Below are 12572 nucleotides of genomic sequence, written 5' to 3' on the forward strand. Positions count from 1 at the left end.
TTGGAGGTGGACATTTGTTTTGAAATACCTGGATTTATCTTTTATGTACTTTTCTCATTATTATGCTGTACTGTGAAATGGTTCATGTTTGCACTTGTAACAACGAACAGTTCTGTATCTTTACACAGTATCTTCTACGTGAAAGATTTCAGCACGTTTTGGAGTCATTAATCCTTCAATGCACAGTATGTACCATTATTCTCATTTTAGGGCTAGGAGACTGAATTTAAAGTGAACAGGAGTCTAGAGAAGTCTGTTTTTTTTCCCCTGTTTTCTTGACAGGGTCACCTTTGTTAGTTTTGCTAAGCTACTGTAAGGTTAGTTTTATCTCTGTGCAATGTGTTCTAAACAATGAATGAATCCGAATACAAAAATGGAAAATTGAATTGCTGATAGTTGTGGTCAGTGAGTGAATGGAACTAAATGTCAGAGGAAGATAGGATTAGAGGTGAAGGTTTTAATCTGGCCAAACTTTTTGCTGCAGTACAGAACGTAATTGGAATTTGGGTGTACTGGTTGTAAAGTGTCTATAATAAATGGACCAAGAAATTTGATCTCCTAACTCTAGGGACTTGAGAGCACACTTCCCTTACGTGGTTGCTCCTTATGTGTAACTCCACTGATTTCAGCAAGTGGTGACTTTGAAGTAACTGTGGCATTTGAAGTGTTGAAGCTTACTGTTGCTGGAAAATATGAATTAAAAACTCAAATGCTGCTAAGCAAACATTATTTCCCAAACAACCATTCAAATTTTTTAATTCTCATGATGTACGTGGTATTAAACCATGATTTTTGTTTGCAGTAAATCAGTATAGCAGCATGGTCTTCCTCTATGGCAGAATGAAATGAAAGTGTTTACTGGATAGACATTGAATGTGTGGCTGAGTATTAAGTAATTAGGCAGCATAACCACAGACTCCAGAGAACTTGGGTGATGAGTTTCCTCATACTCAGGATATCATTAACAGTGTTTTATTGCTTAAATATTTTGTTTAATGAGTTCCTCATATAGATAACTGAGTAGATGGCGCAGTTCACAGCTTCCCTGGTTCCTATGATACTTCATTTCCTCTGGTAATATCTACTGGTGATTTCTACTGGTACAGATGAGATACACTACTTCTTAATACATTTCCAGTAGTGGAAGATGCTGCACAGGCATTATTAGAAATGTGATATGGACATAACAACTAACCAATAAATAAATAATGAAATGAGCCCCTATGCTATTAAGCTTCTGCTCTTACCACCAGATTGGTGTCAAACATAAACAGTGACTTGAAATAACTGGTTGGAAGCAAAGTAAACTGCATGGATGAAAATCACATCTAATTGCAACAGTTTTATCACTTCACAAGCAAGTGTCACACAAATGGCAGACATCTCTAGATCAGATAATGAGGCTTTTCAAAGGTGGCAATATGTTCTAGTTTAATCCTTTCATCCAAGGATACAAACATTTTATGTGGTTCCTTACAGGTTACAACCTGGAAACCAGTCCTCCTGGACTACATTTGTCTGTCCTGTAAACAACTAAGAACCAAACAGAGCTCAGATGACTATCTCCTCTCTATGGGAGCAGCGTGCAGATTGAAACAGGCTTTCTACATGCTTCTTTGTGCACACTGATACATCGCTCCACAGAAGAGGCTCGCTCAGGCCACCCTGTCCTTTCAGGACTGAGAGAGAACACAGTACTGACTTGATGCAGACACTATATGCACCTAGCTAGGGGATGCTAATCAGCTGCTTGTGCTTTTGGGGTATCTGGGCAGTTTGTAACAGAGATAGAGCTAGGCTCCCAGGTGTAGGTGTGGTTTCTTCTCCTTTTGTATCCACAATTGCTCTGGTGCCATGGGCTGGTCTCGTGGCATTTGAGAATCTCCACTACCCCATCAGGATTTGGGGAAGCATAACCTCTCTCACTGTAAGCAAAGAGCAAGTTCAAATCCACCTGGATTTGAGACTGAATGTGTACAAGACAATGGGGCTGGATAGCATGCATCCCAGTGTTCTGAAGTTGCTGGCTGATATACTAGTCGAGCCACCCTCCATCATATTCAAAAAGTCAGAGCTGTCAGGTGAAGTCCTTGGTGACTGGAAAAAGGGAAATGTCATGCCTATGTTTAAGAAAAGGAGAAAGAAAAATCTGGGAAACTACAGACTAGTGAGGCTCATATCTGTGCCTGATAAGATCATAGAGCCGATACTCTTGGGAACTATGCAAGATGAGGTGATCAGTGACAGGCAGCACAACTTCACTAAGGGTAGATTGTGCCTGACCAATGTAGTGGCCTTCTACAGTGGAGTGATGGCATCAGTAAACAAAAGAAGGGCAACTGATGTCATCTACCTGGACTTGTCCAAGGCCTTTGACGTGGTCCCACATCGCATTCTTTTCTCTGAGTTGGAAAGGGTGAACTGTTAAGTGGATAAGGAATTGGGTGAATGGTCACAGCCAGAGTCTTGTAGTCAATGACTCTCTACCTAGGTGGAGGCCAGTGATAAGGGATGTCCCCAAGGGTCTGTCTTGCGACTGGTGCTCCTCAACATCTTTATCAATGACATAGATGATGGGATGACTGACTTAGGAATGGATTGACTTTTTATATGCTCTAGTAGTGATAGGACAAGGGCGAATGGCTTTAAACTAAAATGGGAGATTCAGATTGGCTATTAGGAGGAAAATCTTTATTCAGAGGGTGGTGAGGCACTGGCACAGGCTGCCCAGAGAAGTTGTGGATGCCCCATCCCTGGAGACAGTGGATGGGCCCAGGGCAGTATGATTTGGTGGGTGGCAACCAGTCAACAGTAGGGAGTTGGAACTGGATGGGCTTTAACGTTCCAATCCAAGCTATTCTGTGTTTTTGTGGTTTAATATCAGTGGGTTCCTTGGTGCAGTCTTTATCTTGCAGATGAAGATGAACTTAATTTCTGGGCTGGTAGAGTTTCTACACACTGGGACCCATGTAACTTTTTCACCCCTTTTATTTTATCTGGTTCAAGACAACCTTGCTTCAGCATCCCAGCTCTACAATGAGCAGGACAGTATGTTTCTGGTGCTGGAAAGTGATGTGAAGATAAATACACCAGTGGTGAAAGCAAGCTCACTGATAAAAATGCAGTGAGCCTAGACAAGCCTAACCTAACTCAAATGAGTGTTTTCTTTTATCTTACAATGAAGAAGGATGACATTTCAGCCATGTTGTTGCAGACTCTTAACAGCTTTAGCTGCCATGTCTGATTGAAAATAACTATTGGTGAATATCCATGTCATGTTATTCTCCAGTGAGCACAACCCAGCAGTGCCACTCCAGTTTTTGAGGGAAAAACTCAACGATGGAAAGAGGAAGACTCTTCTATGAGGTGTGGCTGGGCACATTCTTTGTTTCCCACTGCTCTGCACCGCAGCACCAGCTGCCTCCTGCAGCAATCCAAGCCATCTCACCAAACGTCTCACCAAACACGTATCTCTTGGAGAATCTGCTCAGGAATTATGTGGTTTGACTGAGCTCTGTAGGCTGGGGAGCAGAGAAGTCATGCACAGCTGAAGAGTTATTTTGGGGAGATGGATGAAGCAACAAGGGTGTGCCCCTTGACTCATTGCATGCTGGTTAGGAATAGAATACTGATATGTCCTGAAAGAAAGAGAAGGAGGAAATACAAACTTGGGAATTGTGTGACCCAGCCCAGTGCTTAGAAGTCAAGCATCTGTGTCTGAGCTAATCCCTGTATGCTCCATGTGTAGACAATGGAAAGAAATAGAAATCTTGAGAGAGAAGCTTCTCATGTTCTAACAGTGAAGATTAAAATGGATCAGAGGGCCCATGAATTTCTCTCCACAGACTAGAAAGAAAATCTAGGACAGCAAATTCACGATAACCTGCAGGATGTAGGTATGTAGGTTGAATCCTGTTGAAAACATTTTTATTTTTCTTGATCTGGCTGGGGATCCCTAACATCAGTAGAGTGTTTGAGCTAAGAAGAAATACCAAGCTGCAGTGTGACTCTTCTTTAGGTTGATCTTTTCAGCTCATAACGGGTCCTGTTCTTCAAACCCTGTATTTACAGTGTCAGGTGATCTATTCTCAAGTTACATTGGCACTTACAAGGACAAATTGCCTCATTTTTTCTTTCTTCTGAAGAGATTTGGCAAGCTTTCTGTTCTTTGGAAATGAAAACAGCAAATATGTGCATTATTCTAAAAAGCCCCTCTAAAATATATGGAACCCCAGGACACAGGTAGGGAAGTACAGCCCATAGATCAATGAGCTACAGACCTCAGAAGAAATGTGATGTAATCATTTGGTAGGAATCAATAATGTAGAGATCAATATTTTTTGTGTGTTCCTGTCTCTTAAAAAGCTGAGCTAGGAATTTACTAATGACGAGTGAGATTATTGGCTGAGCAAAGTTGTTCTTGAAGGATTAAAATAGTTTGCAAGTCCTGCCAGGCCTGCAATGGCTGGCAGCATAACTTCATTAGTATAATGTATTTCTGGGCCAAGGAAAATTTGTCCAAATACACTTAAAGTGTTTGGATGAAATCATCTGCCATCAGAAGTCATTTGTCTCTTCCGTAGGCCAAGCCTTTCGTCTCTCATTGGCACACGAGCAGAAGAAACAAATGCCACTCCTGTGCTGTCAGATACAAATTACAGAATGGTTGAAGTTGTCAGGGACTTCTGGAGGCCACCTGGCCCAACCCTGCCCCAGCAGGGACACCACAGCAGGGTACCTGGGACCACGTCCAGGCAGCTCTGGGAGATCCCCAAGGAGGAGCCCCCACAGCCTCTAACAGCCTGTGCCAGTGCTCCATACAAGGCAGAAGTGTTCCTGGTGTTCAGAGAGAACCTCCTGTGCTCCACTTTGTGCTCAAAGTCTCTGGTCCTGACCCTGGAGAAAGCCCCACAGCGCTGGGGACCCAGTGACCAGCACTGCCTCAGTCGTGGAGGACTCCAGCTGCTGCCTGTCCTGTCAGATTTGCTCTTGTTGATAACAATGACACAAATAACAGATCCCTAAAATGCAGGAGTGATTTACTTTAAGCACTTTAGCACCTGCTGTTACTCATTAAGGGATTACCATGCCCCAGATTGTTACAGCTGCCCAACGCCGATGATTTCAGCACGCAGCACATTCCTACCAGTTCCCTTCTAATGGATGCTTGCCCTTGTGTTCTGTGCTATCTGCAGCATGTGATTTCTCACCGTAACATTTCATAGCACCACAAACTGATTCCTTCATCCTGTCACATTAAAGCTGGTCACCTGCAAGCCTGAGTCACAGGAGAGCTCAGCTGTTTTGTGCTGGCCTGGTGGCTTCCTGGCACCATCTGTTGCCTGATGCTGGCGCTGGTCGCTGCTGTGCCCTGCTGAAGCTGCCTCTCCTCCTCCCCTGTCTAACCAGCAAAGCATTAACCAGAAATGCCTTGAATTGTACTGTTTGATACAGCTCTGTGGACTACTTGTCTGGTCAAGGAATGAACATCAAGGAACAGTAGTAAGTGCCCACGGCATTTACCAAGGATGAAATAAGGAGACGTCTGCGCCTGAAAACCAGAACATTGGAAAAAGAACACACAGATGCTCCAGAGGACAGACAGCATCCTGCTTCCTTCCCAGCCAAAGCTCTGGTGAAGTGCAAAATAACATTAGAAAAAAAAAAAAAAGGGGGGGGGGGGGGGGGAAAGAAGGAAAAAACCCAATGGCAGAAGTAGAGGAGAGAAGCAATGTAAATAAAAGTTAAAAGTGACTGCAATTGAAAAACTGCTTTTCACATCTTCTGTGAGATGTGTATAGCTGCATCCTATATTAGTATTGTGGAAAGCTATCTAAACAATAGATTTATGCCATGGAAGAAGAAACAGATCCATAAAAGCTTCAGCATGAGTCATTTTAAGGGAAAATGGGGCATTTTTATAGAAACACTGTAATATTAAACTCAATATAACTTTCAATTTAAAACAAGCACCAGTGACGAAGCGGGGAGAGACAAGGAAACTTACCCTATAAAACCCTTTGAAAGGCTTACTTAAGAAATACTTTTGAGAAACTATTTTAAACCTAGAAATGTGCTCAGAGGCAAGGAAGATCCTCCTGCTATGGAAGAAAAGAGGCTCTCTGAGGGCATTCTGTATTTTCTCAGAAAGACGAAGCCGGCAAGCTTAATGGACTGGTTGAATTTTTACTTAAAGAAAGTAAAGAGTGCCAGTGTCCTCCAGTAAATCTGTAAGATTTTGGTGTTCCTTTTGAGAGGCAGTGTAAGCATGGCTGAGATGCTTGCCTGATGTATCCGTGCAAGGAATGTCCAACAGCTTCCAGTGGGTTACCAGAGAGGTATCCAGAGGCAGTAGTACACAATATGCTGTTAAGTTTTGCAGTGAGCCAGATTTTCAAAGGATTTCACGGATTAGACTCAAAGAGGACCTAAATCATACTGGGATTGTAAGTTAAATACCAGAATGGGAATTTGTGGTGCTGAATCTGCTTCTGATGTCCTCTGTATAGTGATTTGGAAAAGTCAGAAATGAGAGGATGAGATTTGCAGCGCTCGGATGCTGACTGGGGAAAAACTGAAAGCAGCCAGGCAGTAGTCCAGTTATTGGGATTGTGTCCAGGAATAGTGGAGAACTCCCTTCAAATCTGCTTAATCTTCCAAAGCAAGCAGGCAAGTTATTTGTGGGGAGAGCTCCGCTTTCAGTTATTGACCACTTTGTTATGAGGTGCAGCTTAACCAGCAATTCTTCGCTGTACTCCATTTCCAATCCCACAAAAGCCTACAAACATTTCAGTATTTGGCTGATTTCTTGTTAACGGAGTTATCTGCAATACAGAAATAAATCCATGCTGATGTCATCACCTGTACCATTGCCACGTACATGCTTTCTGCAGTTATCTAGAATTCCGTAGGGTTTTACTAGCACAGAATGCATTGCTAGAATGTTTCAATAGAATGGGGGGAGGAGGGATTGAATACTACCTTATGTTATGAGATATATCTGTACAGAAAAAATATGAGAGTAATCATAGTCTAGTGGAATGAAAAGGTCTCCTTAACAAGGAATGTCACAGAGGATTTGTTGTAACCTTTTCACCCTCTCTGTGACCAATCAGTGTTTCTAACATGTACGCCCTGGGAGCGATGCTCTATCCATGTTCATTCTCTTTCTCTTTGTTGCAATGCACACAGCATTTGTTTAAATGGAACAGGTCGGTCTCCCTATTCTGCTTTTTCACCAAACTTAAACACAACATAAAGAGTCTGAAGTTGCAATTTTGATGATTTTATGAAGTGATAGAAAAATTATTCTGTCTGTGAGCCCATCAGTCAGGTGTGACTCTGTTCTGCCTTTGTGAGGCTCCATCTGGAGTACTGCATCCAGGCCTGGGGACCCCAGTACAGGAGGGATGGGGAGCTGTTGGAGTGTGTTCAAAGGAGGGCCACAAAGATGATCGGAGGGCTGGAGCACCTCTCAAATGAAGAAAGGCTGAGAGAGTTGGGTTTGTTTAGCTTGGAGAAAGCTCTCGGGAGACCTCATTGCTGCCTTCCAGTACTTGAAGGGGACTAATAAGCGGGTGGGAGTGACTTTTTACCTGGTCTAATAGTGATAAGACAATGGGAAATTACTTGAAAATAAGGAAGGGAGATTTAGGTTAGATGTTAGGAATAACTTCTCTACTCAGAGGGCAGTGAGGCACTGGCACAGGCTGCCCAGAGAAGCTGTGGGTGCCCCATTCCTGGAGGTTTTTGGATGGGGCCCTGGGCAGCCTGAGCTGGTGACTGGCAACTCTGCCCACAGAAGATGGTTGGAACTCAGTGATCTTTAATGTCCCTTCCAACCTAAGCCATTCTATGATCCTATGATTCCATGATTTTTAAACTAAGACTATGATGACATTAAAGGTGCCAGTATTAAAGTTGAATGCTGAAATTACTTTTATGCAACTGTGTCTTCACAGGTTATTCACAATATGCAGGTGGATTTTGAGAAAAGCAACATGATTTTTCTCTTAGAAAAGATTGGAAATCAAAGTCAGCCTGAAAAGCATGTGTCATGTCTGGGACTGCAACTTTCCTATAGTAAGGAGAATATTAGCTATTGAAAACCAAAGGAAGCACAGTACCAAATGTTGGTGTTCATTGTTGTAAAATATGTATTTTTAAAAAATATATGAAAAAAAAATCTATGGAAAATACTTCACGCCAAAGATTATTATTGGCTTTTTATGATTTGTATTCTACTTATGAGTCTTGGTTTTGTCTGAATTTTCAGGGGAAAGGCACCATTTCAGGTGCTGAGAGCAATGTTTTCAGTACCAGGAATACAGGTTTTGTTTCCTACAGCTATTCCCACCAGGGTAACAGCATTCCCAGTGGGAGTGCACATTCAGGATGCTGACCCACAGGTGACTTGCACAGCATGAGAAAACTTGAGGTTAATATATGACAAAACCACAAAGATCTGCAGTACTTGTAATGTCATTCTTGTGTGGCTGCTATCTAACCAAAAGAGGATTCTTGGGTTAATAATATGAGGATTTTCTCATATTACAATGATGAGTGGTCAGTGGAAGCTTCAGAAAAGCTGCACAGCACCAAGCAACATCCCATTCATCTGGCCTGAGCTCTGGAGAAAGCATTTCTGAAAGGAGAAATTGCTCAGCTAAAAATAGATGATTACTTTTAAATTTGCCTTTTAAATGCCATTAAGTAATCAAATTAGCTCCTTTGACTGGGAAGAAGGCTCATAAAGGCTCACACAGCAAGGTGTGCTGATGAACGAGCAGGAGGGAAAGTTAGGTAGAGACCAAGCCTGGTTTCCTTAGGATAAGGCACTGGGTGAACACTGAGCATCCCTTGTCATATCCTCTGAAGTCATCCTGTAGGTTTTGGCCTGGCCTAGGTGCCCGTAATTCATATGTGAAACAGCCAGTTATGGCAGCAAGGCTTTGCAACTCCACTGAGGCTCTTAACCTTGAAGGCTTCATTTTACTTCGATGATTCTGAATTGGGAATGCTATTATAATTAGGACACTATACCGTGGGAGATAACAATGGTGTAGTGACTCAATTTCTCGCTTGTCTGTGGGATAACAACTGTTTCCTGTGGGTGTTGCAGGAACTATAGCTCTGTGGTGTCTTAGAGGTGTCTCCATCTTGAAGTGACAGGCATCACTGGTGAATGCCTGCAAATGAGTCAGTGCCTTCCGACTCAGGCAGATGAAACAAGAAAATTGAATGAGAGGTGGAAATTGTGTGTGCCTACAGATTTTGTACACCAAATAAATGAGGCTATTGGGCTTTATTGTCTGGTCACCCAGCAGGATGCAAACCCCAAGTTTTTACAATGAATTCCTGTGGGCTGTTAGGCTATGGGCTGTTTCTGCTGCACAGCAGAGCCCTGATCTCGTTGTCAAAGGAATTTCTATCAGTACAGGCCAAATGGGTTTCACAGAGTGAGAGAAACAGTGGTAAGTTGATCGGTATTCTTCATTCTCCCTTCCTGAAGATTAGATCTCTTTTGTGTAGGCAGAAATGAGTAGAACAGGCCAGTCCACCTTTGCAGTCAGAAAGAAAGACAGTGATGTGTGGAAATACGTGCAATCTTCTTCAGCATGCTATGGGCATGATTTTGAATAAATGGCATTGGAATCTGTTGTGTTCAGATATCCAACTGTCAGAGGAAAGGGACCCTTTATCTTCCTTTTTTACTGAACAAAATATGCTGTTCTGTCTTAGCTGAAATGGATATGGAACATCTAATAAGACTGAATCACTGCCAAAACAGTTTTGAGTTAGAGAGATGAGCCTGAATGAAACTGTTGGCTGCACTGAGATTATTTTCAGTTCCTCTTATTAGACCGGCTCACCTCTTTGGAAGGAAGAAGATGAGATGTTCTGTACAGACTTCAGATTTCACCCAGACAGATGCAGTGACAAAAGCCTGTTCTTGTTGCCCAATGTGAGGCAAACATAAAACATTAAAAGAAAGAATATTTCTATGTTAAAAGTGATGGCAGCAAATGGAAAGCGATAATAATAACTTGTAAAGAGACTTCACTTTTTAAGTGGCTCTCCATTTGAACCTTTAAAATAAGAGTTTATGCCTCATAGCTGAGCTATAGCTTATTTCAGTTTAAATTCTGCAGGCTTCTCAGTCTAAGCAAGAGGTCCACCCACAAGAAACAGCTTGCAGGCTCAGACCTTTCTCTGGAAGAGTTAGCTGTCTCCTGTCAGTCAGCTTGCCTGTGCATTTTTCCCCTTCTCTCTTCTTTATATAGCAATAGCTAGTTGAAAATTTATTTCCATGGGAGTGGGGAGGTGATAGGAATAATAAAAGGAATTCATAAACCGAGTTGTGCACGATGAAATGCATCTCTTGATTCCTACGTAGATCAGCCATTCACATGAGGTGTATGGTGGCAGAGTACACAGTTAATGCCAGTCAAATGGATTTTGACATTTAAACGTCAAGTAGCACCAACATGCGTTGAGGGAGCGTGATCAAAACAAAAATGATGTGCTGAAGTGCCTCAGAAAGAGAATTTAGGAGAACGAAGCTTGCTGTTTTCCTTCTCAGGTGGTTTTGAAACTCAGTAGAGAAAGTTTCACTTGATCCGTACTATGAAATAAAGTTCTGAAAGTGACTTATACACACAAGTCACTTGATGAAATATGGCTAAAGCTCCTCTGTTAGAAGTCAAATAGCCACAGCAAAGCAAATGTAACAAGAAAGAGTTCTATGGCACAGCTGTGCTATTGCTGCCTTCTGCATCCTTCTTTAAAGGTACGGGAACTTACCTTACCTGTGGTACAAAGCTTCTTCCATCTCCTTCCTTCTCTTGGTCCTTTGAAATTTTTTTTATTTTTTTTTTTCATCAAGCTTGTAGTTTTAGAACAACATGGTTATTAAACAAGGAGAACCCAATGAGTCGTAAGGGGCTGTTATTCAGCTTATAACTCACTGAATTGTGCTGGTAGAGTATTGGTATGCACATAATGCTGTCATTTGCACATCACAGAAATGAAATATTTTCTTCTGAGCTCTTGTTGATACAGCGCTTTCATAATAGCCACAGTCAGAGCAAAGCCTTTCGGAAGAAATGTAAACATTTTTCTAAATTTGCTCTGTTACATAACAACTGAAAGGTGAAACCAGCTTTCCCCTCATTCCAGAACAAAAATAGACCAAAAGTACAAATGGGAGATTAAACTTCTCTTGAAATCCATTTGTGGTTAACACAGAAGGATGTTTTCAAACTTCCTGCTGTCTGCATGAATGTGTCTGTAAGGTACTGTTTAACAACTGTAAGAAAGAAGGAGACAGAAAGAAGGAGCTGCAAGAAAGAAGGGGACAGAATCTTTAGCAGGGTCTGTTGAGACGGGATGAAGGAAATGGATTCAAATTAAAGAGGAGATTAGATTGGTTATAAAGAAGTTTTTCTCAATAAGGGTGGTGAGGCACTGGTACAGATTGCCCAGAGAGTTGGTAGATGCCCCATCCTTGCAGACATCCAAAGTCAGGCTGTATGGGGCTCTGAGCACCTGATGGAGCTGCAGGTGTCCCTGTTTGTTGCAGTAGTTGGACCTGATGGCCTTTAAAGGTCCCTTCCAACTCAAACAGTTCTATGGTTCTATGTCAGTATCTGCTTTCCCACAGCCCCCTGAGAGTCTGCCTTTGACAAAGACTGTTCATGTGGGTCTTTGTGCTGGATTTTAAAAGGTTGACATTTATCTGGATGCAAACAAAATTGGCATAACATTAGTGATTACACACTCTTTCTCTCCCTACTTCTGGAAGGACAGAAAGCAAGGCTTATCTTCTTTCAAGATGTTTGCATATTTCCAGCAAAGAGTTAGGAAGAATTATATCCCTGTGAGCAAAACACTATTACTATCCACTGCCTTGTAACCCACCGATGTTGGTTTGAAACTTGACCGTGGCAAGGAAAGAGGCAATGCACTTTGAATAACTTCCAGTGTGTAAGACTTGTAGAAAAGAATTATTACAGGGAAAGATCAATTAGAATTTGTCTCTGCATTATGGAGCGTGGAAAATGAGAGATAAAGTATTTTCAGTTTTCAAATCTATTTTCAAAATCTTTATAAGTTAATTTGACTTGAAAAATTTGATCACGCTGGGGAGTAGGAAAAGCAGTAAAATGTATGGAAATGAAGTAAAGTTTTCCCTATGTCCTCCTCTGCTGTGGTACAAAGCCATTGCACACGAACTGACACAGGACTGTGTTCCTTGGGAAGACCTTGCACTGCTTTTCTCCTAGTGCGAGCAGCCAAGATGGTGAGTGCTGGCGTTAATGCATTAAGCAACCACTTCTGTACAGCTTGCTTTTAAGGGGAGCATACATTCTCCTAATTATTTTAATTGGAGAACAAATTAAGTTATTAGCATGAGCAGTTGTTTGATCTGAAGCAAATAAAAGGGGAAATTATGTTATAGTCGCTCTTCAGACTTATTCTATGAGATATATTCAAGATTGGATTTCTAGGGTACTCTGAACTCCTTCTAGGATGCTTACAATATTGTACACCCTGCCTAAAAAAAGTACTTC

This window comes from Meleagris gallopavo, chromosome 1, assembly GCF_905368555.1.
Source record: "Meleagris gallopavo chromosome 1, MGAL_WU_HG_1.1, whole genome shotgun sequence".
NCBI classification, from domain to species: domain Eukaryota; kingdom Metazoa; phylum Chordata; class Aves; order Galliformes; family Phasianidae; genus Meleagris; species Meleagris gallopavo.